The following is a 24,164-nucleotide window of genomic DNA, read 5'->3' as shown; positions in this document are numbered from 1 at the left end:
CCTTGAACCCAAAGGACAGATCTGGGGCATTTTGAATACTCTGAGTGCCTTATCCTAGGCAAAAAACTTGGACTGTCTAGTTTGGTATCAACTAGACATTTGCTTAGTGCTATGGGCTTCTCTAGTAGGTTCAGATAGCAAAGAATCTGCCTGCAGTGCAGGAGACCTAGATTTCATCGTTGGGTTGGGAAGATCCCCTGGAGAAGGGACTGCCTACCCACTTCCCTGGGTAGATACAATGGACAGAGGAGCATCACAGGCTACAGCCCACGGGGTTGCAGAGTCAGACAAGCCGGAGTGACTGACACATTTCACACAGTGAAGGTGGAGGAAGACAGGGGAGTACACTCCCAGAACTTTCTTCTACTTTATTTGGCAAAGCAGTGCTTTCAGTAGCCTGAGGACAGACCCTGAAGGAGAGTCTGTGGCACTGGCCATTGAAGTCAAAATAGGTAGGGGTAGGCTGTGAGGGCTGAGTAGGGGGTAAGAAATGATAGAAGTGATATGCAGTGATCTCAGCGAAGCAAAAACAATATGCTTTATGTAGTCAAAACCTAATTTGTTTGAAGATATTACAACTTCTACATTCCTTTAATTTCACTGTAGTTCTTGATTCAAAAGTCCATACCAACAAGGTTTTATGTAACTACTTACAGCGGGTTGGTTGCTGAGTTAAAAATGTCCACCCTTTTTTATAGATAAAACCAGGTGGAAATGCATTTAGAGACATGCTAGCTGGCCAAAGAAAATGTTCTTTATTGCTCTATTTGTTGTTTGGAGAGGCTCTTTTCTGATCCTAGAACAAACTATTCCACATGACATTCTTCGATAGTAGAAATAGGTACCTGATTCACCAAGGTAGCTTCCACATCACATTTGACAAATGACTATTTTTCTCATTAAGCAGGTTTTTTTTTTTTTTTTTTTTTTTTTACAGATCCACATGAAATTTGTTTTGCTTTTGTTATGGGGAGTCACTTTTCTCATCTTAGTTTGGCAAAGATTTTTTTTTTTTTGGTCCAAGGATAAAGAAACCATATAAAAGCATATGATGATGTTTTTTAGCTCAAAAACACTTCACAAAAATCTCTATGTCATTAGTTTTTCTTTATTGAGAGTATGAGAAGTTGGTACAAAAGTTCCTTCATGGTTTGCAGTAACTGCTGGGAAGATTAAGAAAAGTAGTTTGAAACATACGCTTGCTTTGCTTTTGCAAAGAGTGATATTCTAAGCTCCATTGTCCTCTGAAAAGATTCAGATTTTGATGGAAGAAAATATGACAGAGATCTTAAGATCATAACTACTACTTCTTGTAGATTTAAATATTTCATTATAGTGTTGACAAACCACAGATAATAGGCAACCCAGGTCAGAGTTTACCCCCTGCCTTCTCTTGTAGGGGACTGAGAGAGGAAGATGCCTCAAACTGAAGGTGAGAGGGTAATCCAGTCTCTGTTAGTCCATCTTGGCTGCAAGTGGAAACTGAATCTTTGTCTTTGGAAAGTGGATTTGATTTTTAAAAACAGCCCATAGAGGGGATCCAACCAAGATGGCAGAATAGCAGGACAGGAAACTCACCTCCTCCCATAAATACATCAAAGATACATCTTCAAAAAGAAAAATTCTCACAGAACATGTACAGAATATCAGCAGAAGACCTCACATACCTGAAAGGACAGGAAAGGTCTCTCTGTAACTTGATGGGACAATAGGAAAAAAATGAAAGTGGAAGCAGGATGAGACCTGTGCCCCTGAAAGGGAGCTGAAAAAGAAGAAAAGTTTACAGCCTGGAAAGCCCCCTCACTGGTGTGAAGATCAGGCAGGACAGAAAAGAAGTATCACAGGATCAGAGGAGAGCACAACAACTCTTTGTGACGGGCAGAACAGAGAAAGATCTGCGCAGAGAGTCCGTGCCAGCACCTGGTTCCTCCAGCCTGAGATGTGCAACTGCTGGTGTGGGTAGGGGCTTGGTGACGGAACTCAGGGTTCAGAGGACAGACTCAAGGAGAGGACTGCTGCTGGCTGTAAGGAGACAGTTGAAGAGACTGGAATGTGGTACTGCAGCAACCAGAGGTGTTTGTCAAAGAAGCCCTGGGCCCACCATAGAAGCAAAGCTCCATCATTTAGAGCACCTAAAGGGAGGGGTGACGCCACCATTACAGTCTTTGCTCTGTGAATTGGCCCCTGCCTCCACCAGCTTGACCTTGGACGTGGGGTGGCTCCTCTCACCTGCGCTTCAGCGCGCCCGTCGCAGCCGCCGAGTACCAGACTGTGCCGGCGCAGAACAGCCGAGAGGAGCTACCCCGTGTCCGAGGTCAGAGGGGGCGGCCGATAGGAGATACCCAGCGTCCGAGGTCAGGGGCGGTGACGAGAGGAGTTACCCCGCGTCTGAGGTCAGGGGCTCCCGCAGGGAGGCGCTACCCCACGCCCTCATGCCCGAGGCCAAGGGCTGCGGCCGGGAGGAGCAACCCCACGCCCGAGGCCATGGGCGGTGGCTGGAGGACTAACTCCAGTTCCAAGGAGCCGTGGATGTGCGGGCGCAGGAGGGCCTAGAGGAGCTATCCCACGTTGAAGATCAGGAGGGCAGCGGTGAGGAGATACCCCTCGTCCAAGGTAAGGAGCAATGGCTGCACTTTGCTGGAGCAGCCATGAAGAGATACCCCACGCCCAAGGTAAGAGAAACCCAAGTAAGACGGTAGGTGTTGCAAGAGGGCATCAGAGGGCAAACACACTGAAACCATACTCACAGAAAACTAGTCAATCTAATCACTCTAGGATCACAGCCTCGTCTAACTCAATGAAACTAAGCCATGCCTGTGGGGCAACACAAGACGGGCGGGTCATGGCGGAGAGATCTGACAGAATGTGGTCTGCTGGAGAAGGGAATGGCAAACCACTTCAGTCTTCTTGCCTTGAGAACCCCATAAACAGTATGAAAAGGCAAAATGATAGGATACTGAAATAGAAACTCCCCAGGTCAGTAGGTGCCCAATATGCTACTGGAGATCAGTGGAGAAATAACTCCAGAAAGAATGAAGGGATGGGGCCAAAGCAAAAACAATACCCAGCTGTGGATATGACTGGTGATAGAAGCAAGGTCCGATGCTGTAAAGAGCAATATTGCATAGGAACCTGGAATGTCAGGTCCTTGAATCAAGGCAAATTGGAAGTGGTCAAACAAGAGATGGCAAGAGTGAATGTCGACACTCTAGGAATCAGCGAAATGAAATGGACTGGAATGGGTGAATTTAACTCAGATGACCATTATATCTACTACTGCGGGCAGGAATCCCTCAGAAGAAATGGAGTGGCCATCATGGTCAACAAAAGAGGCCGAAATGCAGTACTTAGATGCAATCTCAAAAACGACAGAATGATCTCTTTTCGTTTCCAAGGCAAACCATTCAATATCACAGTAATCCAAGTCTATGCCCCAACCAGTAATGCTGAAGAAGCTGAAGTTGAATGGTTCTATGAAGACCTACAAGACCTTTTAGAACTAACACCCAAAGAAGATGTCCTTCTCATTATAGGGGACTGGAATGCAAAAGTAGGAAGTCAAGAAACACCTGTAGTAACAGGCAAATTTGGCCTTGGAATATGGAATGAAGCAGGGCAAAGACTAATAGAGTTTTGCCAAGAAAATGTACTGGTCATAACAAACACCCTCTTCCAACAACACAAGAGAAGACTCTATATACATGGACATCACCAGATGCTCAACACCAAAATCAGATTGATTATACTATTTGCAGCCAACAGCAAAAACAAGACCAGGAGCTGACTGTGGCTCAGACCATGAACTCCTTATTGCCAAATTCAGAGTTAAATTGAAGAAAGTAGGGAAAACCACTAGACTATTCAGGTATGACCTAAGTCAAATCCCTTATGATTATACAGTGGAAGTGAGAAATAGATTTAAGGGCCTAGATCTGATAGATAGAGTGCCTGATGAACTATGGAATGAGGTTCGTGACATTGTACAGCAGACAGGGATCAAGACCATCTCCATGGAAAAGAAATGCAAAAAAGCAAAATGGATGGCTGGGGAGGCCTTACAAATAGCTGTGAAAAGAAGAGAAGCAAAAAGCAAAGGAGAAAAGGAAAGATATAAGCATCTGAATGCAGAGTTCCAAAGAATAGCAAGAAGAGATAAGAAAGCCTTCTTCAGTGATCAATGCAAAGAAATAGAGGAAAACAACAGAATGGGAAAGACTAGAGATCTCTTCAAGAAAATCAGAGATACCAAAGGAACATTTCATGCAAAGATGGGCTCGATAAAGGACAGAAATGGTATGGACCTAACAGAAGCAGAAGATATTAAGAAGAGATGGCAAGAATACACAGAAGAACTTTACAAAAAAGATCTTCATGACCCAGATAATCACGATGGTGTGATCACTCACCTAGAGCCAGATATCCTGGAATGTGAAGTCAAGTGGGCCTTAGAAAGCATCAGTATGAACAAAGCTAGTGGAAGTGATGGAATTCCAGTTGAGCTATTCAAATCCTGAAAGACGATGCTGTGAAAGTGCTGCACTCAATGTGCCAGCAACTTTGGAAAAACTCAGCAGTGGCCACAGGACTGGAAAAGTCAGTTTTCATTCCAATCCCAAAGAAAGGCAATGCCAAAGAATGCTCAAACTACTGCACAATTGCACTCATCTCACACGCTAGCAAAGTAATGCTCAAAATTCTCCAAGCCAGGCTTCAGCAATATGTGAACCGTGAACTTCCTGATGTTCAAACTGGTTTTAGAAAAGGCAGAGGAACCAGAGATCAAATTGCCAACATCCACTGGATCATGGAAAAAGCAAGAGAGTTCCAGAAAAACATCTATTTCTGCTTTATTGACTATGCCAAAGCCTTTGACTGTGTGGATCACAATAAACTGTGGAAAATTCTGAAAGAGATGGGAATATCAGACCACATGATCTGCCTCTTGAGAAATCTGTATGCAGGTCAGGAAGCAACAGTTAGAACTGGACATGGAACAACAGTCTGGTTCCAAATAGGAAAAGGAGTTCATCAAGGCTGTATATTGTCACCCTGTTTATTTAACTTATATGCAGAGTACATCATGAGAAATACTGGACTGGAAGAAACACAAGCTGGAATCAAGATCGCTGGGAGAAATATCAATAACCTCAGATATGCAGATGACACCACGCTTATGGCAGAAAGTGAAGAGGAACTAAAACGGCTCTTGATGAAAGTGAAAGTGGAGAGTGAAAAAGTAGGCTTAGAGCTCAACATTCAGAAAACGAAGATCATGGCATCTGGTCCCATCACTTCATGTGAATAGATGGGGAAACAGTGTCAGACTTTATTTTTTTGGGCTCCAAAATCACTGCAGATGGTGACTGCAGCCATGAAATTAAAAGACGCTTACTTCTGGGAAGGAAAGTTATGACCAACCTAGATAGCATATTCAAAAGCAGAGACATTACTTTGCCAACAAAGGTTCGTCTAGTCAAAGCTATGATTTTTCCTGTGGTCATGTGAGAGTTGGCCTGTGAAGAAAGCTGAGCGCCGAAGAATTGATGCTTTTGAACTGTGGTGTTGGAGAAGACTCTTGAGAGTCCCTTGGACTGCAAGGAGATCCAACCAGTCCATTGTGAAGGAGATCAGCCCTGGGATTTCTTTGGAAGGAATGATGCTAAAGCTGAAACTCCAGTACTTTGGCCACCTCATGTGAAGAGTTGACTCATTGGAAAAGACTCTGATGCTGGGAGGGATTGGGGGCAAGAGGAGAAGGGGACGACAGAGGATGAGATGGCTGGATGGCATCACTGACTCTATGGACGTCAGTCTGAGTGAACTCCGGGAGTTGGTGATGGACAGGGAGGCTTGGCGTGCTGCGATTCATGGGGTCGCAAAGAGTTGGACACGACTGAGCGACTGATCTGATCCACTAGCTTTGGGAGGATAATCCTAGCTGCCACTTTGGCAGGTTCCTCCTGGGGCAGGCTTTGTAAATTTAGTGCCTTCAGGACCTCTTAATGGACAATGGATACTTTTGCAGTTAGGACCAGTGTGGCCATAGCAGCTGTCAGCTTTGTAAGTGTGTGCATGTCGGGGCTGCGCTGAGCCACCTCCAAAGCTCCCAGAGCAGGTCCGGGCGTGCAACTACTACAGGACCTGACTTCTGTGGATTTGCACTGATGACTTTGTGAAAACAATGCCTGAGGGATACCAGGGCTGATTATCAGCATTCCTAAGGTTGAGACAGGGTCAAGGGCAGTGCAAACAACAGTGTAGTTTGTGAGCCCACACAACAGGTGATAGGTGACAAAACAGTACAGTCAATGGTGAACAGCTCTGACAGAGAAATGCTCAGTGGCTCTTCTCCCAGTGGAAGAGCTCCAATCCCACCAATTTCACACCACAGATCAGAAACACAGCACAAAAATGGATCTCAAGGGCTAGGGAACAGACCTTGTCCCTGACAGGACTGTGAGAACCAACCAGCAAAGAAGCCCTGCTCATTTCAGTGCAGGCTCTGGCCACCACAATACCAGTTACACCTCCTATCAAGGGGGACATGGCCAGCATACGCTGAGAAGAGAGGTGACAGGCATCCATACTAAAAACAACCTTTGTGCCAAAAATATTAAACCCACACGGGCTATATGGGGATGTTCCCACATAAAGATAGCCCTCCAAGACCACAGTAGATAATTGTTTCTCCTAAACTCATAGAGCAAGAGAAATAAAAGTAAAATGAAGCAGAGGAACGATTCCCAATTAAAAGATCAAGAAAATTCCCCTGAACAAGCGAACAATGAAACAGACCTACTCAGTCTAATAGACACCACTTTAAAAAGGAGATAATGAAAATACTGAAATTAAGAAAGACTATCAACAGAAATGCAAATTACTCTTAAAAAGAGCTAGAAACTGTAGAGAGGACCCAAGAAAAATTAGAAAATTCATTTGCAGAGATGAAAGCTGAACTAAAGGCAATGAATAGCAGGATGAATAATGCAGAAGAATGAATAAGTGATCTGAAAGACAGAATAATGGAAATCACCCAATCAGAACAGCAGATACAATACCAAACCAAAAAAAAAAAAAAAAAAAAAGAGAGAGAAAACAATATAAGAAACCTATGGGATAATATAAAGTGTGCCAAGCTATGCATAACAGGGATTCCAGTAGGAGAAGAAAGAAATAAGGGGATTGAAAATATAATTGAAGAAATTTTGACTGAAAAGTTCCCAATTAAGGAAGGAAAATGATATCCAGGTACAGGAAGAACAGAGCATCCCAAATAGATAAACTCAAATATACCTACACCAAGACATTTAATAATAAAAATGGCAATAAAGGCAGAAAGAGAAAAGCAAAGAATTAATTATGAGGGAACCGCCATAAGGTTATCAGCTGATTTCTCTACAGAAAGATTGCAGGCCATAAGGGAGTGACAAGATATCTTCAGAGTCCTGAAAGAGAAAAGCCTATAATCTGAGATATTCTATCCAGCAAGATTACAATTTAAAATAGAAGGAAAGATAAAGAGTTTTTCAGGAAAGCAAAAGCTAAAAGAATACAGCACTACTAAGCCTATTCTACGGAGAAGGCAATGGCAACCTACTCCAGTACTCTTGCCTGGAAAATCCCATGGATGGAGGAGCCTGGCAGGCTGCAGTCCATGGGGTCGTGAAGAGTAGGACATGACTGAGTGTGTCCCTTTCACTTTTCATTTTCATGCATTGGAGAAGGAAGTGGCAAAAAAAAAAAAAAAAAAAGGAAGTGGCAACCCACTCCAGTGTTCTTGCCTGGAGAATCCCAGGGGCGGGGGAGCCTGGTGGGCTGCCATCTATGGGGTTGCACAGAGTTGGACATGACTGAAGCAACTTAGCAGCAGCAGCAGCAACAAGTCTATTCTAAGGTAACTATTGAAAAGTCTTCTCTAGATAGAAAAAGAGTAATACTCTAGCAAATAGAAAATCACAACTGGAAAGTAAATCACTTAAATATGCCAGTACACAGATCAAAAAAAATATAAAAAATAAACATGTGAAAGTGATGATAACCACAATGAGCAGCAAGAGGATGAACATGAAAATGTAAAATATAAAATAATAAAATGTGGGTGAAAAGAGTAAGAAAATGTAGTTTTTTTCCCCCTAGAATGTGTTTGAGCCTATATGACTACCAGTCTAAGGCAAGAAGATATAGGAAGGTGTTACTACACTTGAAAAATAGGTTAACCACAAACCAAAAATATACAATAGATTCACAAAAACCAAAAACAAGAGAACATAAGCATAATACAAAAGAAAACCTTCAAACCACAAAAGGAAAAAGAAAAAGAAAAGAACAAAGAAGAAATATAAAATCAAAGGGGGAAAAAAAGGTTTGAAATGGAAATAAATACATATCTAACAATAATTTCCTTAAATGTCAATGGACTAAATACTCCAATCAAAAGACACATAGTGGCAGGTTAGATAAAAGAAAAAGAGCCTACAATATGCTGCCTATAAGAGATCCACTTTAGGGCAAAAGGTACATATAGATTGAAAGTGAGGGGATGGAAAAAGATGTTTCATGCAAACATAAATGATAAGAAAGCAGGGATCACAATACTCATATGAGACAAAATGGAGTTCTAAATAAAGGCTGTAAAGAATTAGAGAAGGGTCAATACAAGGAAAGGATATTGCACACATCAACATATATGTTCCCAATATAGGAGTGCTCAAATACATAAAATAAATACTAACAGATATAAAAGGAGAAACTGGTAGGAACACAATAATAGTAGGAGACTTTAACAATCCACTAACATCAGTGGACAGATCTTTAAAACAGAAAATCAATAAGGCAACAGAGATCCTAAATGATACAATAGTACAGCTAGACTTACTTTATATTTTCAGGACATTACATGGCAAAAAAGTAGAATGTACATTTTTTCAATTGTACATGAAATATTCTCTAGGACTGACCATATACAGGGCACAAAACAACCCTCAAAAATTTAAGAGTATAATAATTATTTCAAGCATCTTTTCTGACCACAAGGTTATGAAATTAGAGATCAAGCACAGAAAAAGAAATTAAAAAAAAAAAACAAACCAACAACAATTACATGGAGACTAAACAACATGCTACTAAAAAAGCCAATGGGTCAATGGTGAATCAAAGAAGAAATTTAAAAATACCTTGAGGCAAATGACAATGAAAACGCACCATATTAAATCTATGGGAGGCAGCAAAAGCAGTTCTTAGAGGGAAGTTCATAGCAAAACAGGCCTTCTTTAAGAAATAAGGAAAATCTCAAATAAATAATCTAACCCACCACATAAAAGAATTAGTAAAATAACAACCAAAATTTAAAATCAGCAGAAGGAAGGAGATAATAAAGATCAGAGAGGAAATAGATATTTTAAAAATCAGTTGAAAAAAATCAATAAAACTAAGAGCTGGTTATTTGATAGGGTAAACAAAATTGAGAAAGCTCTGGCCAGGCTCTTCAAAAGAAAAGAGAGAAAACACAAATAAATAAAATAAAAAATGAAGGAGAAGAAATCACAACTGACACTATAGAAATGCAAAATGAACAGAAGAGAATACTGTGAACAATTATATGGCAACAAATTTGATAACCAAGGAAAGATGGACAAGTTTCTAGAAACATATGGCCCATCAAAACTGAATCAAAAGTAAACAGGTAACTTGAACAGACCAGTCACTGGAAGTGAAATACAATCTGTAATTTAAAATATAACTCCACACAGACAAAAGCCCAGGACCAGAGGGCATTCCAGGAAATTCTACAGACGTAGAAAGAAGAAGAACTTAAACTGATCCTTCTCAAACTCTTCCCAAAGGCTAAAGAGGAGGAAACATCTCCAAAGACATTATCACCTCAATACCAAAATCAAAAACACTTCCAAAAAAGAAAATTACAGGCCAATATCTTTGATGAATATAGATACAATAATTCTCAATATTAGCAAACTGAATCCAACAACACGTTAAAAAGGTCATACACCATGACCAAGTTGGATTCACCCAGGGTCACATGGATATTTCAACATATGCAAATCAATCAGTGTGATACACCACATGAACAAAAGAAAAGATACAATCACCTTAATAGCATTTGATAAGATCAGCTCTGGGATTTCTTTGGAAGGAATGATGCTAAAGCTGAAACTCCAGTACTTTGGCCACCTCATGCGAAGAGCTGACTCATTGGAAAAGACTCTGATGCTGGGAGGGATTGGGGGCAGGAGGAGAAGGGGAAGACAGAGGATGAGATGGCTGGATGGCATCACTGACTCGATGGATGTGAGTCTGAGTGAACTCCGGGAGTTGGTGCTGGACAGGGAGGCCTGGTGTGCTGCGATTCATGGGGTCGCAAACAGTTGGACACGACTGAGCAACTGAACTGAACTGAAGATTCAACATCTGTTCATGATAAAAACTATTTAAAAAGTGGGTATAGAGGGAATGTATCTCAACATAATAAAAGCTACTTATGACAAATGCACAGTCAATATAATACTCAACAGTGTAAAGCTGAAAGCCTTGCCACTGAAATCGGAAACAAGACAAGAATTACCACTCTCGTGACTTCTATTTAACATAGTGCTAAAAGTCTTAGTCACAAAAATCAGACAAGACAAAGAAATAAAAGGTATTCAAATCGGTAGGGAAGAGGTTGTATATAGAAATGGGTTGCATTTCTTTACACTGACAAGGAAATATCAGAAAATGAATGCAAACACAAGACCCCTTTAAAAATTACATTAGAAAAGACAAAACACTCAGGAATAAACCTTACCAAAGAGGTGAGACTTATATGCTGAGAAAAATAAAACATTCATAAATGAAACTGAAGATGATTCAAAGAAATGGAAAGATATTTCATGCTCTTAGAAGAATTAGTATTTTTAAAATGGCCATACTACCCAGAGAAATCTGCAGATATCATGCATTACCTATTCAAATTTGCATGACATTTTTCACAGGACTAGAGTATATAATCCAAAAATTTATATAAAAGCATGAAAGACCCCAAATTGCCAAGGCAATTCTGAGGAAAAAGAACAAAGGAAGAGGCATAAATTTCCCAGACTTTAGGCAGTACTACAAAGCTACAGGAATCAAATGTGTGGTATTGGCACAAAAATAGGCATAAAAAGGATGAATGGATAGAGAGCCCAGAAAGAAACCCATATACCTATGGAAAATTAAATCTTCAGCAAAGGAGGCAAGAATATACAATGAGAAAAAGAATCTCTTCCGCAAGTGATGTTAGGAATGGCGGACAACCACATGTAAATCAGTGAAGCTAGGACACACCCACATATCAGACCCCAAATTAAACTCAAATGGCTTCAACACTTAAAGACAAGACACCATAAAGCTCCTAGGAGAAACATTGTCTGACATAAATCATACCAATGTTTTCTTATGTCAATCTCCCAAAGCAATAAAAATAAGCAAATGGGACCTAACCAAACTTATAAGCTTTTGCAAGGTGAAGGAAATCATAAATAAGACAAAAAGACAACCTACAGGCTGGGAGAAAAAATTGCAAATGATGCAGACTGGCAAGGGATTGATTCCCTAAATATACAGGGAGCTCATACAATTCAGTATCAGAAGAAAGCAATCAAAAAATGAGCAGAAGATGTAAATAAGACATTTCTCCAAAGAAGACATACAAACAGCTAGTGGGCATATGAAAATATGTAGAAATGCAAATCAAAACAATAATGAGCTGCCAACTCACACCAGTCAGTATGTGCTGTGCTGTGCTCAGTTGCTTCAGTCGTGTCTGACTCTTTACGACCCCATGGACTGTAGCCCACCAGGCTCCTCTGTCCATGGGATTCTCTAGGCAAGAATACTGGAGTGGGTTGCCATTTCCTTCTCCACCAGTCAGTATGGTCATCATTAAAATGTCTACAAATAATAAATGCTAGAGAAGGTGCAGAGAAAAGAGAACCCTCTTATACTGTTGGTAGGAATGTAAAGTGGTATGACTACTATGGAAAATGGTATGGAGGTTCCTCAAAAAACTATAAAGAGTTGCCATATGATTCAGTAATACCACTCCTGAGCATATACTCAGACAAAACCATAATTCAAAAAAATACTTGTACTCCTATGTTCATAGTAGCACTACTCACAATAACCAAGACATGGAAACAACGTAATGTCCTTGACAGATGAATGGATAAAGATGTGATATATACATGCATATATATGTCAACATGTGTGTGTGTGTTTATGTATACACACCCACATATCAAGCACAAAATTATGATATGATATTATTACACATTCACACACAATAGAATATTACCCAGTCATAAAAAAGAGTGAAATAATGCCTTTTGCAGTAACATGAATGGACCTAGAGAGTGATATTATTATTAAGCTCGGTAAGTCAGAAAGAGAAAGATAAATATGGTATGATATCATTTATGTGTGGAATCCAAAATATAACACATATGAACATATCTGCAAAACAAACATAGACAGATATAGAGAATGGAGGTGTGGTTGCCAAGTAAGAGGGTAAATGGAGGGGAGGATTGAGAGTCTGTGACTAGCAGATGTAAACTATTATATATATGATGGATAACAACAAGGTCCTACTGTAATACACAGGAAACTGTATTCAATATCTTATTGAATATTGAATAGGTCATAATGGAAAAGAATATGAAAAAGAATATATGTATGTAATAACTGAGTCCAGGCAAGAATGTTGGAGCGTGTTGCCATTTCTTTCTCCAGGGGATCTTCCCAGCCCAAGGATTGAACCTGCATTCCTTGCATTGGTGGGTGAATTCTTTACCAATGAACCATCAGGGAAGCCCAGTTTAAGCTCTTACTTGGAGCAGTAATGTTTATTTCTTGTTTGTTTACTATTTTTTCCACGTCCTCAGATATTAAGAAAAATGACTCTAAAAACGCTTAAACATATACTCTTCCTATTGCCAAAAATGTAATGCAGAGTAAGGTCTAAATGGATAGGGCACAATGGAGTTGATTGCAAAGAAGCAGAGGAAGCAGGGAGAAAAAGTTCCTGGACACTTGAAATGAGTGGTTCACCTACACTAGGAGACATCACTTAACTTCAAATTTGTTATCAAAGCGAAAGAAAACATATTTTGATTTCTCTCTTCCTTTGCCATCAATCTCAGATCACTTTGACTTGAATGGGCCACAAGCTAGAAGAAACGTGGCTCAGTTTCTCCCCACCAATTCTGTCCTTTTCTTTCCAAATTCCCATCAGAAATCATGAATTTCAGAGGATGATATTCCATGTGAAACTAAACACTGGAAAAATGAGGTCCAGAAGTGACGTGACGACTGAAGCATGTATGACGTAATGGAAATGAACTTAGACATCACCCCTTGCCTTGCCCCTGGACTGCTATATTTCCTACCATTGTGCTTTCAGTGTGGAGTGAAAATGATGTCAGAAGGAACAGCAGCTATTCTGTCCTCTGAAACCATGGTGGCTGCCAGGCTGAGGTGACCATTCCTTTCCTCCCTACTTCTGTCTCACTCGTCATTCCTTTTGATCTCACTATCTTCTCACTAGTTTGAATGGACATGCTTTGGGTCCTGCAGTATCTACATCTGTGGCCAAACTGCAGTTTGACAGGAGGCAAATCATTGTTCCTGTTGAGTTATCCATTTTCATCACTTAAAAGCAAGGGAGTTGGTCCTTATCTTCCTTACCTCATAAGAATCTGAGGAGGAGGAATAAGGAAGTGTGCACAGAATGTTCTAGATATGCAGGGTAAAGGTACTACATATCACAGGTTATCTACCTATCTCACAGGGATGTTATAAACTAAGCGAGATCATATGTGAAATATTTTGAGTCCCATGGAACGTAAGCAGCATATGCATTTGAGCTGTTATGATTTATGTTCTATGTAGCTATGACAGTATTTTACTTAATATGTTTATTCATTTCTTTATTAATTCTATACCAGACTCTACATGGGCAGTGATTCAATAGTGGGAAAAAAGATTGCATTTTTAAAAATTCCCAAGGAAGTATACAGTCATCCAATAAATATTGCAGGTCCTGTCTACATACCACCACCAAGCTGTTGTGATTTATATTTTCATTTCAATGAGGAGGGAGGTGGAAGGGATGGTAATGAAGGGAGAGAACAAAGAGAAAATAATGTCAGAGAGGTTTATATTCAAGTAATTCTAGCTCTCCTAACACTCAGCATACTGAAAGAGCCTCCAAGTATTAAGACACTGAAATGTCTCATTGGGAATAACTGATCAGTGGAATGGACTTGAATTTCTCTGTTTGCTACAGGATAAAAAGTTTTTATTAAAAAACAAAACAAAACATACTTTCATGGAAATCTGTTTTAAGAAATATAGGCCATCCAGATCAACCCCCTCCATAGACCATTCACATTTCAAAGCACCATGAAAAATGTCTGCTTACTGCTTGTTTAGAGTTTATTATAATTAGCATATTATTTAGACAGGCTAACAGAAAACAACACAGATTAATTTGAGCAACACAATCTTTAGGAGGGAAGCCAGGTGGCCCACACAGTATAAGAAAGAGCTAAACCAGCAGACTTTGAGAAAGGCAGGAACATCTGCTTCTGCCATCTGAAGAGCAGGAATTCAGGGCTCTCTCCTTTGGTTGGGGCCATCACTCAAATCAGTATCTCTGTGCTGCTCAAGATTCAACTCCGTGTGAGAAAGTATAATTAAGTTAGTTTGGATCAAGTGCCCATCTTGGTGGTGGTGGTGAAGGGTTCAGTACATTGGCAGCCCTGCCAAAAAACATGGACCTTTCCCCAAAAGGAAAGGACGTTGGTGGACCAAAATCCAAGACATCTACTACTTCAAACCTATACTATATACTAAATTGGTTTTTTGAGAGGCTAGTCTGCCAACTTCTCAGTCTGCTAGCTTTCTGATTAAAATCATTATTCCTTGTTCCAAGAACTCATCTCCCAATTTATCGCCCTGTTGTGAGATTTAACTTCTCTCTCAGCTCCTGACTATCAAACATACCATATCCAAACCCTACTCAGGAAAACAAAGGGCCTCAGTCAACAAGATTCAACCCTCCTAGAAGGCAGAAACGTGCCGGCTGCAAGGGACCATGCAGAAGCATGGCTGAGAGGAGCTATCCCTCGCCCAAGGTCAGGGGCGGCGACCGAGAGCGCCAGGCTGTGACGGCACAGGAGCGGCTGAGAGGAGCTACCCCATGTCCAAGGAGTGGCAGCTGCGTGTGCACAGGATAGCTCTAGAGGAGCTATTCCACGTTTAAGGTCAGGAGGGGCGGCCCTGAGGAGATACCCCTGGCCAAAGGTAAGGAGCAGAGGCTGCGCTTTGCTGGAGCAGCCATGAAGAGATACCCCACGTCCAAGGTAAGAGAAACCCAAGTAAGATGGTAGGTGTTGCGAGAGGGCATCAGAAGGCAGACACACTGAAACCATAATCACAGAATACTAGCCAATCTAATCACATGGACCACAGCCTTGTCTAACTTGATGAAACTAAGCCATGCTGTGTGGGGCCACCCAATATGGGCAGGTCATGGTGGAGAGGTCTGGCAGAATGTGGTCCACTGGAGAAGGGAATGGCAAACCACTTTAGTATTCTTGCCTTGAGAACCCCATAAACAGTATGAAAAGGCAAAATGATAGGATACTGAAAGAGGAACTCCCCAGGTCGGTAAGTGCCCAATATGCTACTGGAGATCAGTGGAGAAATAACTCCAGAAAGAATGAAGGGATGGGGCCAAAGCAAAAACAATACCCAGTTGTGGATTTGACTGGTGATAGAAGCAAGGTCCGATGTTGTAAAGAGCAATATTGCATAGGAACCTGGAATGTCAGGTCCTTGAATCAAGGCAAATTGGAAGTGGTCAAACAAGAGATGGCAAGAATGAATGTCGACACTCTAGGAATCAGCGAAATGAAATGGACTGAAACGGGTGAATTTAACTCAGATGACCATTATATCTACTACTGCGGGCAGGAATCCCTCAGAAGAAATGGAGCGGCCATCATGGTCAACAAAAGAGGCTGAAATGCAGTACTTAGATGCAATCTCAAAAACGACAGAATGATCTCTGTTCATTTCCAAGGCAAACCATTCAATATCACAGTAATCCAAGTCTATGCCCCAACCAGTAATGCTGAAGAAGCTGAAGTTGAACGGTTCTATGAAGACCTACAAGACCTTTTAGAACTAACACCCAAAGAAGATGTCCTTCTCATTATAGGGGACTGGAATGCAAAAGTAGGAAGTCAAGAAACACCTGTAGTAACAGGCAAATTTGGCCTTAGAATATGGAATGAAGCAGGGCAAAGACTAATAGAATTTTGCCAAGAAAATGCACTGGTCATAACAAACACCCTCTTCCAACAACACAAGAGAAGACTCTACACACGGACATCACCAGATGCTCAACACCGAAATCAGATTGATTATATTCTTTGCAGCCAAAGATGGAGAAGCTCTATACAGTCAGCAAAAACAAGACCGGGAGCTGACTGTGGCTCAGATCATGAACTCATTGCCAAATTGAGTTAAATTGAAGAACGTAGGGAAAAGCACTAGACCATTCAGGTATGACCTAAATCAAATCCCTTATGATTATACAATGGAAGTGAGAAATAGATTTAAGGGACTAGATCTGATAGATAGAGTGCCTGATGAACTATGGATGGAGGTTCGTGACACTGTAGAGGAGACAGATATCAAGACCATCCCCAAGAAAAAGAAATGCAAAAAAGCAAAATGGCTGTCTGAGGAGGCCTTACAAATAGCTGTGAAAAGAAGAGAAGTGAAAAGCAACGGAGAAAAGGAAACATAAGCATCTGAATGCAGAGTTCCAAAGAATAGCAAGAAGAGATAAGAAAGCCTTACTCAGTGATCAATGCAAAGAAATAGAGGAAAACAACAGAAGGGGAAAGACTAGAGATCTCTTCAAGAAAATTAGAGATACCAAGGGAACATTTCTTGCAAAGATGGGCTCGATAAAGGATAGAAGCAGAAGATATTAAGAAGAGGTGGCAAGAATACACAGAAGAACTGTACAAAAAAGATCTTCACGACCCGGATAATCACGATGGTGTGATCACTCACCTAGAGCTGAACATCCTGGAATGTGAAGTCAAGGGGGCCTTAGAAAACATCACTACGAACAAAGCTAGTGGAGGGGATGGAATTTCAGTTGAGCTTTTTCAAATCCTAAAAGATGATGCTGTGAAATTGCCGCACTCAATATGCCAGCAAGTTTGGAAAACTCAGCAGTGGCCACAGGACTAGAAAAGGTCAGTTTTCATGCCAATCTCAAAGAAAGGCAATGCCAAAGAATGCTCGAACTACTGCACAATTGCACTCAACTCACACGCTAGTAAAGTAATGCTCAAAATTCTCCAAGCCAGACTTCAGCAATACATGAACTGTGAACTTCCAGATGTCCAAGCTGGGTTAGAAAAGGCAGAGGAACCAGAGTTGAAATTGCCAACATCTGCTGGATCATGGAAAAAGCACGAGAGTTCCAGAAAAGCATCTATTTCTGCTTTATTGACTATGCCAAAGCCTTTGACTGTGTGGATCACAATAAACTGTGGAAAATTCTGAAAGAGATAGGCATACCAGACCACCTGACCTGCCTCTTGAGAAACCTATATGCAGGTCTGGAAGCAACAGTTAGAACTGGACATGAACAACAGACTGGTTTCAAATAGAAAAAGGAGTATGTCAAGGCTGTATATTGTCACCCTGTTTATTTAACTTAAATGCAGGGTACATCATGAGAAACACTGGCCTGGAAGAAGCACAAGCTGGAATCAAGATTGCTGGGAGGAATATCAATAACCTCAGAGATGCAGATGACACCACCCTTATGGAAGAAAATGAAGAGGAACTAAAAAACCTCTTGATGAAAGTGAAAGAGGAGAGTGAAAAACTTGTCTTAAAGATCAACATTCATAAAACGAAGATAATGGCATCAGGTCCCATCACTTCATGGGAAATAGATGGGGAAACAGTGGAAACAGTGTCAGACTTTATTTTTCTGGGCTCCAAAATCACTGCAGATGGTGACTGCAGCCATGAAATTAAAAGACGTTTACTCCTTGGAAGGAAAGTTATGACCAACCTAGATAGCATATTGAAAAGCAGAGACATTACTTTGCCAACAAAGTCTAGTCAAGGCTATGGTTTTTCTAGTGGTCATGTATGGATGTGAGAGTTGGCCTGTGAAGAAAGCTGAGCGCCGAACAATTGATGCTTTTAAACTATGGTGTTGGAGAAGACTCTTGAGAGTCCTTTGGACTGCAAGTAGATCCAACCAGTCCATTCTAAAGGAGATCAGTCCTGGGTGTTCATTGGAAGGACTGAGGCTAAAGCTGAAACTCCAATACTTTGGACACCTTATGCAAAGAGTTGACTCATTGGAAAAGACCCTGATGCTAGGAGGGATTGGGGGCAGGAGGAGAAGGGGACGACAGAGGATGAGATGGCTGGATGGCATCACCGACTCGATGGACATGAGTATGAGTAAACTCTGGGAGTTGGTGCTGGACAGGGAGGCCTGGCGTGCTGCGATTCTTTGAGTCACAAGAGTCGGACATTACTGAGCGACTGAACTGAAGTTGATTTGGAAAAACATGCAATAGAGGAATAGGTGGTTGGATGGCATCAGCAACTCAGTGGACAACATGAGTTTGAGCAAACTCTGGGAGATGGTGAAGGTCAGGGAAGCCTGGTGTGCTGCAGTCCATGGGATCACAAGGAGTCAGAAAGGACTAAGTGACTGAACAGCAACATTTTATAGTGCATTGGAGTCCTGACAGGTTTCATATTTGCATAAAATCTTTAAATTTATGTAAGGGGATACAAGGGGTGACGTGGTCTATATACCTGGGTTTGCCTTGGTATGGCCACTAACTAGCAATTGTACCTGGGTAGGGACCTTAATCTCTCAGGGTCTCAGTTTCCAGAATTGAAAATGAGGGCATTTATAGATCTATCACTTTTTCCATATATTTTTGTTCTTGTCATTGATCTGAGTTACAGGATTATTAATTATTTACCCCAGTATATAGCACCCTATCACATTCTTCTAAGCAAGGTGCCTTTCTAGTTTTATTTTATTTTCTACTTTATCCTTAATTCCATTCTTTTCATTCCATATATAACCAATCCAATATTTTCAATACATATTCTGGTATATGTAAATATATAGCATTTTTGCTATGTGTTTGTATATGTATTCATATACAAATTCATTATATATACATATTTAAGCTGGTTATAAATAGTATTAGCTGTTTGTACCTATCATCAGTAATTAGCTACTGATCTCATTCTGTTTTTTAAAGTGTTTTCATGCAACATTATGATTTTTAAGGCTACCCACATTGGCCCAGGTATGTCTAATGCATTGTTTCTAACTGCTTTATAACATTTCATTGTATGTCCCACTAGTGAAACAACTGAGTGACTTCACTTTTAATTTTCACTTTCCTGCATTGGAGAAGGAAATGGCAACCCACTCCAGTGTTCTTGCCTGAAGAATCCCAGGGACGGGGGAGCCTGGTGGGTTGCCGTCTCTGGGGTCGCACAGAGTCGGACACGACTGAAGCGACTTAGCAGCAGTAGCAGCAGCAGCAGCAGTGAAACCACTAGTGATACCATGAGTGTACCACTAGTGATAAATACACAAAGCATTGCCAAATCCCACTAGCAAACTGCTTGCTTTTACCTGTCAAGAATTTCTTTGGAATATTCCTATTGTAATAAGATTAAGATATAAAATTTATAATTTCACTGAATATAGTAAAACCACTTTTCCATCAGTTTAGGCTTAACATCTCTTTGTCTATATTTTCTTAAAAACTTGGCATTATCCAACTTTACAAATACATATATATACAGAAATATTGATATATGTTTATATACATATTTATATATATACATATTTTACCCCCAATCAGCAAGACATTCACCTATACTTTCTCCTATTTGCTTTATCATTTTAAGTTTCATACTCAAATCTTTAGTCCATTGAAATACATCTTTGCTTTTCTTTATTTGGTTGTTTTTGGCTGTGCTGGGTGTTTGTTGCAGTGTGGGCTTTCCTGTAGTTGCCACAAGCGGGGGCTAACCTCTAGTTGCAGTGCTCAGGCTTCTCTCACTGCAGTGGCTTCTCTTGTTGCAGAGGATGGGCTCTATTGTACACCAGGCTTCAGTACATGGGCTCAGCCGTTGCAGCTCCTGGGCTCTCGAGCACAGGCTCAATGGCTGGGGCACACAGGCCAAGTTGATCTGTGGCATGTGGGATCCTCCGAATCAGCGATCAAACCCTTGTCTCCTGCCCTGGCAGGTGGATTCTTTACCACTGAGCCACTTGGAAGCCCATAAATCTTTGTTTTTCACTTTGACTTTCTCCATGTAAACTAATTTTCCCAGATCATCTATTAAATAAGCCTTATTTCATCTTTTCTCACATATTTTGGTGTCAACTTTATATTAGTATAGCAAATAATATATAAATATTAGCTTACTTCAAGCACTCTGCTTTGTTCCATTGATCAGTCTGTTTATTTTTATACCTATACCACATTGCCTCAAATTATTGCAGCTTGTGGCATACCTTAATATCTGAGAGGTTAAGTCCCTGTTCTTTGTTTCCCTTTTTCCCAAAATTGACCAAAACTGACTAGCTATTCATATGGAAAAAGAAAAATATGACCTATTGTCAAAACTTAACTCCAGACAAATAAGGGCTTAGAATTAAAACTTGGCTAGGTATCTATGAGCATAAATGCAGAATGGATGGATTACTGAGATCTTCCTAGTGAAACTGGAAATCCAGAGGCTATACAATAGGAGATAGAAATATTTGACTATGTAGAAAATTAAAACTTTTTTAATGGCAAAACACCCCATAGAATATCAATAGACAATGATGGAACAAGAAAAACACATTTGTAACTCAGATAAAAAAGTATTAATTTCTATATTATTCAAAGGTAAACCACTCAATTAAAAATGGATATGAATAGATAATTCAGAAAATGGCAATTTAAATGGCCAAATATGAACAGAAGTACACAAGATGACAGAGAACTTCATACTAAAGAAATATTAAATGAAATATTCTCCTCATTGGACATGGATATAGAGGAAAGGGCAGTATAATAAATATTGGTGGTGAGACTGTTAAGATGTATAGCATTTTGGAAAAGAAATTAGTTAATATCTACTAAAACTAAAAATACACTGTCTCTTGGTCAACTAACATTTGACAAGAGAGCAAAGAATATTCAAAAGAGCAAAGACAGTCTTCAATAAATGGTGTTGGGGGAAATTGGACATTCACATGCAAAAGAATGAAAATTTGATCCCTATATTACCTCACTCAGAGAAATTAAATTAAAATCAAAGATTTAAAGGTAAGATCTGAAACCATGAAACTATTAGAAGAAAATAAAGGAAAAAAATCTTCCTCATGAGGTCTTGGTAGTGAATTTTTGGAAAACATACCTGACGGCTTCTTCAATAAGTGGTGCTGGAAAAGCTGGACAGCCACGTGTAAAAGAATGAAACTAGAACAGTTCCCAACACCACACACAATAAAATAAACTCAAAATGATTAAAGGCTTAAATGTAAGGCCAGAAACTATAAAGTGCTTAGCAGAAAACATAGGCAGTATACTCTTTGACCTAAATCACAGTAAGATCTTCTTTGACCCACTTCCTAGAATAATGGAAACAAAAACAAAAGTAAACAAATGGGACCTAATTAAACTTAGAAGTTTTGTACAGCAAAGAACAACAAACAAGATTAAGAGACAACCCTCAGAATGGGAGAAAATAATTGCAAACAAAACAACTAACAGAGGATTAATCTCCAAAATATATAAGCAGCTCATACAGCTCAATATCAGAAAACCAAACAGCCCAGTCAAAAAATGAGCTGATCTAAACAGACATTTCTGCAAAGACACACAGATGGCCAAGAAACACATGAAAAGATGCTCAACATTATTGAGAAATGCAAAGAAAAAGTACAAGGACCTCACAGCAGTCATAATGGCCATCATCAAAAAAATCTACAAACAGTGAACACTGGAGAGGAGGTAGAGAAAAGGGAACCTGACTGCATGGTTGGTGGGAATGTAAATTGATACAGATACAGCCACTATGGAGAATACTATGGAGATTCCTTAAAAAACTAGGAATAAATCTATTGCATAACCCAGTAATATGGTATATACTGGGCATATACCCTGAGAAAATCATAACTGAAAAAGACACATGTATCCCAATACTCATAGCAGCACTATTTTCAATATCTAGGACATGGAACCAACCTAGATGCCCATCAATGGATGAATGGATAAAGATGTGATACATATGTACAATGGAATATAACTTGGCCATAAAAATAATAAATTTGAGTCAGTTCTAGTGAGATAGATGAACCTAGAGCCTGTTGAAAGAGTGAAGTAAGTCAGAAAGAGGAAAACAAAAGTCATATATTAACATATATACGTTGGAGGCCCAAGAGGGAGGTGTTATATGTATAATTATGACTGACTTGCATTGTTGTATGGCAGAAACCAACACAACATTGTAAAGCAATTTTCCTCCAATTGCAAAATAAATTAAAAAAAAAAACACACCTGAAACACAAGTAATAAAATAAAAAATGAACAACTAGGACTATATCAAACTAAAAAGCTTGCACAGAAATAGAAATCAATAGAGTGAAAATGCAACCTACAGAATGGAAAAAAAGTATTTGCAAACCATATATCTGGTAAGGGACAATATCCAAAATATATAGAGCTCATACAATAGCAAAAATTTCCCCACATAATCCTTTTAGAAATGGGCAGAGGCTCTGAACAAACATTTTTCCAAAGAAGATATATTAGTGGCCAATAGGTACATGAGAAGTTATTCAACATCACCAGTCCTTAGGGAAATGCAAATTCAAACAATGAGGTATCACTTTATGTTTCTAAGAACAGCTATTATCAAAATGACAAGACATAGCAAATGTTGGGTGGATGCAGAGCAAAGGGAACCCTGGGCATTGTGGTAAGATTACAAATTGGCATAGACATGTTGGAAAACAATATAGAGGATCCTAAACAAATTAAAATAGTATCATATGATACAGCAATCTCAATTCTGAGAAAGTAATAAAACAATAAAGATACCAACTCAGAAATATATCTGTACCCCTCTGTTCGTAGAAGCTTTATTTATAATAGCCAAGATATGGCAACAAGCTGTCTGTTGATGGATGAATGGATAAAGTTGTGATTTATACATACAATGGAATATAATTCAGCCTTAAAATGAGAAAATTCTATAATCTGTGACAACATGGATGAACCTCAAAGACATTATGCTAAATGAAATAAGTCAGACAAAGACAAAAACTGCCTGATTTCATTTACATGTGGAATCTATAAAACAACCCCAAAACTCAGAACACCAAACTCTTAAAAAAGAGATCAGATTTGTGGTTACCAGAAGTAAGGGTGGTGTTAGGGGGAGTTGAAAGTGATCAAAACATATCAAGTTCTATTTACAAGATAAATAAGTACTAGGACTATAGTAATATTCAACATAATGACTATAGCTAACACTGCTGTATAATATATAGTGAAGCTGTTAACAGAGTAGAACTGAGTTCTCATCACAAGGAGAAATCTTTTCCTTTCCTTTTATTGTACATATATGAGATGAATGTTAACTAAACCTATCGTGATAGCCATTTTAACACATGTCAATCAAACCATCATGCTTTACACTTTAAACTTAAAATGTGATGCATGTCAATTATTTCTCAATACAACTGGAAAAAATATATATTCTCTTCTACTCAATGATTCTATTCCCAAAACCTCTATTATAGAAATAAAAACATAAATCTTGTCCACAAAAATAAAAGTACACATTTGTATGAATCTACAACTTACAAGGACATTTATTGCAGCATTCTTTATATTGACCAAAAAGTAAGCAAAGAATATGACTAAAGAGATGAACATAATCAAGGTTCAAACTCTATATACTATTTAAAGCCATGAAAATCAGAACATATATGTATGTGTAGGACATATGATTATGGGAAAAAATAGAATGTTAGC

The sequence above is a fragment of the Bubalus kerabau genome, chromosome 16 (assembly GCF_029407905.1).
Source record: "Bubalus kerabau isolate K-KA32 ecotype Philippines breed swamp buffalo chromosome 16, PCC_UOA_SB_1v2, whole genome shotgun sequence".
NCBI classification, from domain to species: domain Eukaryota; kingdom Metazoa; phylum Chordata; class Mammalia; order Artiodactyla; family Bovidae; genus Bubalus; species Bubalus kerabau.
Note: the sequence above shows the minus strand (reverse complement) of the source record.